Here is a 6,000-nt window from a genome sequence, read left to right as displayed (position 1 = left end):
AGTGAGAGGGGAAGGCGCCAGCATGTGCCTGAAGCCGCGAAGGCCTCTCTACCTGCACGCCTGATTGGACAGCTCCCAAACCAGTGACACTGATTGGATAAGGTCTCAGGCCACGCCCCCTTGGCCCCTGAGTGACAGAAGATGTGACCAGACACTGGGCTGAACAAGGCAAGAGCGACAAAGACAGAGTCCATGTAGAGAGGCAGCCCAGGCGGGGCTGTGTCTGTCCGTTAGGGATTCTGTCTGCAGTCCTGTCTGCAGAGCATTGGTAATCACGGATACCTGGGGTCCTTCTGTCCCAGAGAGATGTACCCTCTCCCAAAAGCAAGTGCAGCCACTGGACCCGTCTAAATGGAGAGAAGAGGCAAACAAGAACTTTTAGAAAGTGGAAGAGAAGATCATTTGAGGAAGAACTCCTGCATTCATGAGGCCACAGAAAGGCAGGGAGCAGGGCTGTAGGGTGTGGGGATGGGACAGAAAAGAAGTGATCAGTAGAGTATGCTGAGTTCTTTAGAACTGAGAGGTAGGGACCAACACAGAGAGGAGAGGCCAGGACAGAGCAAGTGAATTTAGCTCAGATGGCGAGGGGCAGAGCACAGAGGAGTCTTTGCCCAGAGCATCCCATGGAACCTGCAGTGGATGATCCCTGCAGCAGATGGTCCCTGCATGGTACCAGGCAGATGCATAACAACCCTAGCACGACCCCCAGCCATGCCCTGCCCCTCGCCATCTGAGCTAAATCTACTTTCTGTACATGACGTGGGGCAACCTCATGGCCTGCAGAAGCCGGAGAGGCTGGGAGACTCTTCTTAAGCCATTTCCAGCAGAGCAGCAAACACCACCAGAGCTTCAGCCCCATCTAATCAGACCTGTCCTGACATGCCAGCCCGGCTTCCTCCCAACTTGACCTGACAGATTCCCTCTTGGTGCCCTGGATGACAGACTAGGACCCAGGGTTTCCTGAAACCTTGATCAGGATGGGAGCCCAGAACTTTCAGATGTCTGCACAGAAGATTGTTTAGGAAGGATTCTGAATTTGGCATCTCAACTGGGGATCCAGGCAGTGCCAAGGCTCTGGGCAGGCTGGACAAGGAGTGAAACTCAGGCTCTTGACTCCATGCCCAAATCATGACGTGACAGCACTGGCAATACTGTGTATCCCCAGATCCATTCTCCACCTTCTCTGCCCTGCTCAGTGCCAGGAAGCTGACCCTGCAGACTGGGGCACCAGGGGCCCTCACAGCAGCTTTCATCTGGGCTCAGCTAGTTGGAAGCACGGCAGGAGTTTGGGGGATGATAGGGCATCCGCTCCACTCCCACCTTGCTGTGTACAGGGGCCACCACTGCCAAATCCTGCGGAACACCCCATGGCAGCCTCTCCTCCATGCAGCCAGCTCCTGCTGGGCTGAGGGAAATCTATTTCCTCTCCTCACACTTCTGGCCTAGAGGTGGTAACACTTCCTGCCACAGCTAGATTCTAGATGCCTCAGTATCCCCAGGGGCTCCTTCGCCTAGCCACACCTCAGGGAGTTTCTGTCCTTCGCATTGCTTAAGTACTTTAAGATCTCATTTTGTCCTGAAATGACTGTTCCCATTATTGTGCCAGGCTTTCAAATAGAGGATTGAGGCTCAGAGGCTCAGCTGAAGGGATTTGCCCTTGTTAGACAACATGGTAAGAGGCCGGGTGAGACTTGAATCAAGGCTGGTGTGATGCCAAAGTCTGGTCCTGGATGTCAAATGTCTGCAGCCTTCTATTTGGCCTCCTCTCCTCTGAGAAGCTGCCCTGGCCTATGGGGTTCAGGCCTGTATCTGGCACAATGCTGGCACCTTCTTAGTGTCTCCTGCACCATGCCAAGCATGTTGCCCCACAGTCAACTGTGCCAGTAGTCACTGTGAGCTCAGGGGAAGGGTCTGAGGCTGCTGCATCTTCACCTCTGCAGCACACAGTAGGCACTTGTCCAGTGGGTGTTGAGCAGACTGATGGAAGGCATTGACTTGTCAGTCTCCCCTACTAGAGCAAGGGCTCCCAAGGGCAGGACCCCTGTCAATCCCTGTCATGGCCCCACAAGACTTGGCAAGCAGTAGCTGTTCAGCCCCTGGATGCTGAGCTGATTCACCCATGGAAGAGCAGTGTAGTGGGGCTAGGAGACCTGGGTGAAACCCTGACTCTGCCAGTTACATGCTGTGTGACCTCGGGCAAGAACCTGTACCACACTGGGCCTCAGTAGCTGCAGGAGGCTGAAAAGCACCCTTGTCATGTAGCGAATCAGTGTGAAAATGAAAACTGCATGTTCTCATCAAGTTAGAGGAGAAGGAAGGGGTTGGGCTGGGAGAGGGGGCAGAAGCAAAAACAAAGAAGGTTTTTAAGGTTTGCTTTTGAAGCACTAGGTCCAGGATGAAGAGAAGGGAAGCCAAAAGTCCTCAACTATGCAGTCCTCCTTCTGTCCCTCCACCAAAGATGTGACTGACATCCAGGAGAGAGAAGTGCCACACCACCCTACAGGAGGGATCTTATTCTGGATAGCTGCAGCTTCAAAAGAATTTTAGGCCTTCAGTCATGCTTTTGTAAAATGACTCAGGCTCCAGTGGATGACCCAGGGCCTTGTCCCTACAGGTTCCTGCGGGCAGCAGATGCCTATGCACAACAATGGCTGGCAGGCAGAACCCTGGGTCTGACCTCAACTCCACCCCTAGCTGTCTGTGAGTTCTCTTCTGAACTTCAGTCTTCCCATTTTTCATATGAAGGTGGACATACCTCTGGGGCAGAGCCAGGCTTAAAGGGCATTCTATACAGAAAGCCAGTAGGCACTATCCATAGTACCTGAAAAGTGCTCAACACATGTTTGGTGTCTCCTGATGTTCAGCAATGAGCACACTAAGGACAGTCCCCAGCATATATGTGGTGGCCCAGCCCTGTCGGGAAGTGCCATGTCCAGAGAGGGTGGCCCACCTGGCCTAGCAGGTCACTCCTCATCATCACCAGGAAACCTGGAAGGGGGTCATGAAAGACATGCAGGACTGGGGAGGCAGCCCTGGCATGCAGCTTGGTCCTGCAGGTGGTGGGCGTACACTCCATCCTCGGGTGGTGGGTCTGCTCCTTCAACACCGTCACACAGGCTCCAAGCAAGGAGGAACATGATGACACAAACAAAACCCAACAAACTCTACGCATACTTTATCTCACCTTTATTTATAAATAAATATTATAACAAAAGACACACAACAGAATATAATAGACTGTGAAGAGAAGCTGCCAAATGCAGACCAAAAAACCCCAAAAAACCACATGTAGTCAACTATTAGCATCAACATAGTTTATCCAGCACTTCCAAATTTGTCAGTCAGGCAAAACTTGAGCTGTGGGATTCACTTAACAACCAGCTCTCCTCTGCACCTGTACCTTGCCCCCAATTGGCCCATCCCAGGCCTGGTCACCCCTGGAGGCCTTGCCCAAAAACCATCCCCTAATCAGAATAAGTCACATCCTTCCCATTCTAGGCCGTCCATGATCCCACTCCAAAGGCAGTGCAGAGGGGAAAATTCACAGGCTTTGGAGCCAAAAAAAAAAAAAAAAAAAAAATGTGGACCTGAATCCCAGCTCCAATATTTGCTGGCTGTGTAGCCATGAGTAAGTTACTCAATTCCTCTGAACCTCAGATATCTCCTCTGTATTGCAGGGATCACAATACCCATGGAACAGACATGCTGGGAAGGCTAAGGGAGGTGGTTGTGTAAAACTCCCACCTGGATGCTCTGAAATGCAGGCAGAGGGTATGATTGAGTGAGCAAAGGCAACACTTCTCAAACAGGAAGAAGAGTTAAGGCCACTTTGACTTGACCTTCTAAGTGACACAAAAGTCTTAGCCCTTTTGTGTTGCAATTAAAGGATACCTGAGGCTGGGAAATTTATGAAGAAAAGAGGTTTATTCAGCTCCTGATTCTGCAGACCACACAGGAGGCATGGTGCTGATATCTGCTTCTGGCAAAGGCCGCAGGCTGCTTCTGCTGAGAAGCTGCCCTGGCCTGTGGGGCTCCTGTCTGTATCTGACACTGTGCAGGCACTTACTCTCCCAGTGTGCCAAGCATGCTGCCCCCACACACTCAACTGTGCCGACAGTCACTGTCAGCTCAGAGGAAAGGACTGGGGCTGCTGCAGCTTCACCTCTACAGCACACAGTAGGCACGTGTTCAGTGGGTGTTGAGCAGACTGATGGAAGGCATAGACTAATCAGCCTCCCCTACTAGATCAAGGGCTCCCAAGGGTAGGGATCCTGTCAATCCCTGTCATGGTCCCACAAGACTTGACAAGCAGTAGCTTGTTCAGTAGCTTGAAGAACCTTGGCAGAAGGCCAAGGAGAGGTGGTGTGTGCAGAGATCACAGGGCAGGAGAGGAAGCAAGAGAGAGGGGAGGGAAGTGCCAGGGTCTTTTTAACAACAGAGACATGCTCTTGTTTCCAGTTCTCACAGGAAGCAACAGAGTGAGAATTCGTTCATTAATACCAGGAGGACACCAAGCCATTCATGAGGGATCCACCCCCATGACCCAAAAACCTCCCATTAGGCCACACCACCGACAACGGGGATCACCTTTCAACATGTGATTTGCAGGGGCAAACAAACATAACTACAGCAGCCACTGTCTACAGCCGACTGGTTCGGTCCTGGTTCTTATCTGTTCCAACTGTTTTTAAGCAGACACAGGTGCTCAAGAACCTTCAGTGCCTCCCCACAGCCTAATGGATCAAGTCCAGACTCCATGCTTCTCTGTGGGCCTACCTCCACTCACCTCTGCATCCTCATCTCCCACATCTCTGTATGTGCATGCCTTGGATTCCCACCAGAGTACAATAGGGTCCACGCTCTTTACCCAAAACCTTAGGGCAAAATCAGTTTTGACATTCAAAACTGATTTGTATACTAGACAGCTAGGAATGGGCAATCAGGGAGTCTTCTCAGAGGAGTCCAGGGATGCTCACTGTAATCCATGCAGCATAATATATGAACATCCATAATCACATGCATGGAATCAATAAAGGTCAGATATAACCTCATGGCAGTTCAGGTCAGCTGCAACCATCATGAAAATTGCAAAACCCTCTGGGTTTTGAGAGCATTTTGCATTTCAGAAGATAGACGAGGAATTGCAGACATGTATTCCTTTCTCTCTACCTCTGGCTTCCCCAGTTCTGTACCTTTGTTCATGCTACCCTCTACTCCTACAGTAAAATTCCCATGACACCTTCATTTGCTGAACTCCCACCTACGCTTCAAACACCCATCGAAGATACCTCTACTCTTTGAAAACCTGGTGAATTGGGAGGGTACTCTCTACAGTGCAATGAGAGTTTTGGAAGCCTGTGTCTAATGTCCCAGAGATGCAACTCGTTTCTCTGGCCCCCAGTTCCTCATAATTATAATAGAAGGATTAGTTTAAAATCCTTTTCTGCTTGCCAAAAGTAATTTCATTCTAAGTTTGATTCCCACAATATATCCATTAAATTAATGAAAAAATGCACTAAGGAGGTTTCTGTTCCAAACTTAAACCAGGGAAGAAGTAGCCTCAAGCCCTTGGTTCAGATGGCGGTGCAGTCTCTGCTTACTCACCTCTCAGGATGGCACACACACTACTTCCAGGCCAGTTGTTTTGGGGCAGTGGTGATTCGACATACCCCTTCTTATCCTGACCACAACCCCACAACATCCCTCTAGAAGGTGAAAGGCTCAGGAAGCAAGGAACTGGGTGCTCTGAGCTGAGCCAGGGCCTGACACCCTGCAGCCCCAGCACACACCAGCAGTAGGGCAGGCGGGCAGCTGTGAGTGGCAGGATTTTCCCCTCTGCCCCAGGAGCTGCAGTTTGGAGCAAAGAGAGTGCCACCAGCAGGGCACACTGCAGGCAGGGACATAACTCCTTCCTGCCAGTGATCTCTTCCTGGCTTACATAGTGAGATGACTCAGGTGGTCAACAAAACCCCTTTCCCTTCATGCCCCCATGCACTGCCA

The sequence above is a fragment of the Symphalangus syndactylus genome, chromosome 3, assembly GCF_028878055.3.
Source record: "Symphalangus syndactylus isolate Jambi chromosome 3, NHGRI_mSymSyn1-v2.1_pri, whole genome shotgun sequence".
In the NCBI taxonomy this organism is placed as follows: domain Eukaryota; kingdom Metazoa; phylum Chordata; class Mammalia; order Primates; family Hylobatidae; genus Symphalangus; species Symphalangus syndactylus.
Note: the sequence above shows the minus strand (reverse complement) of the source record.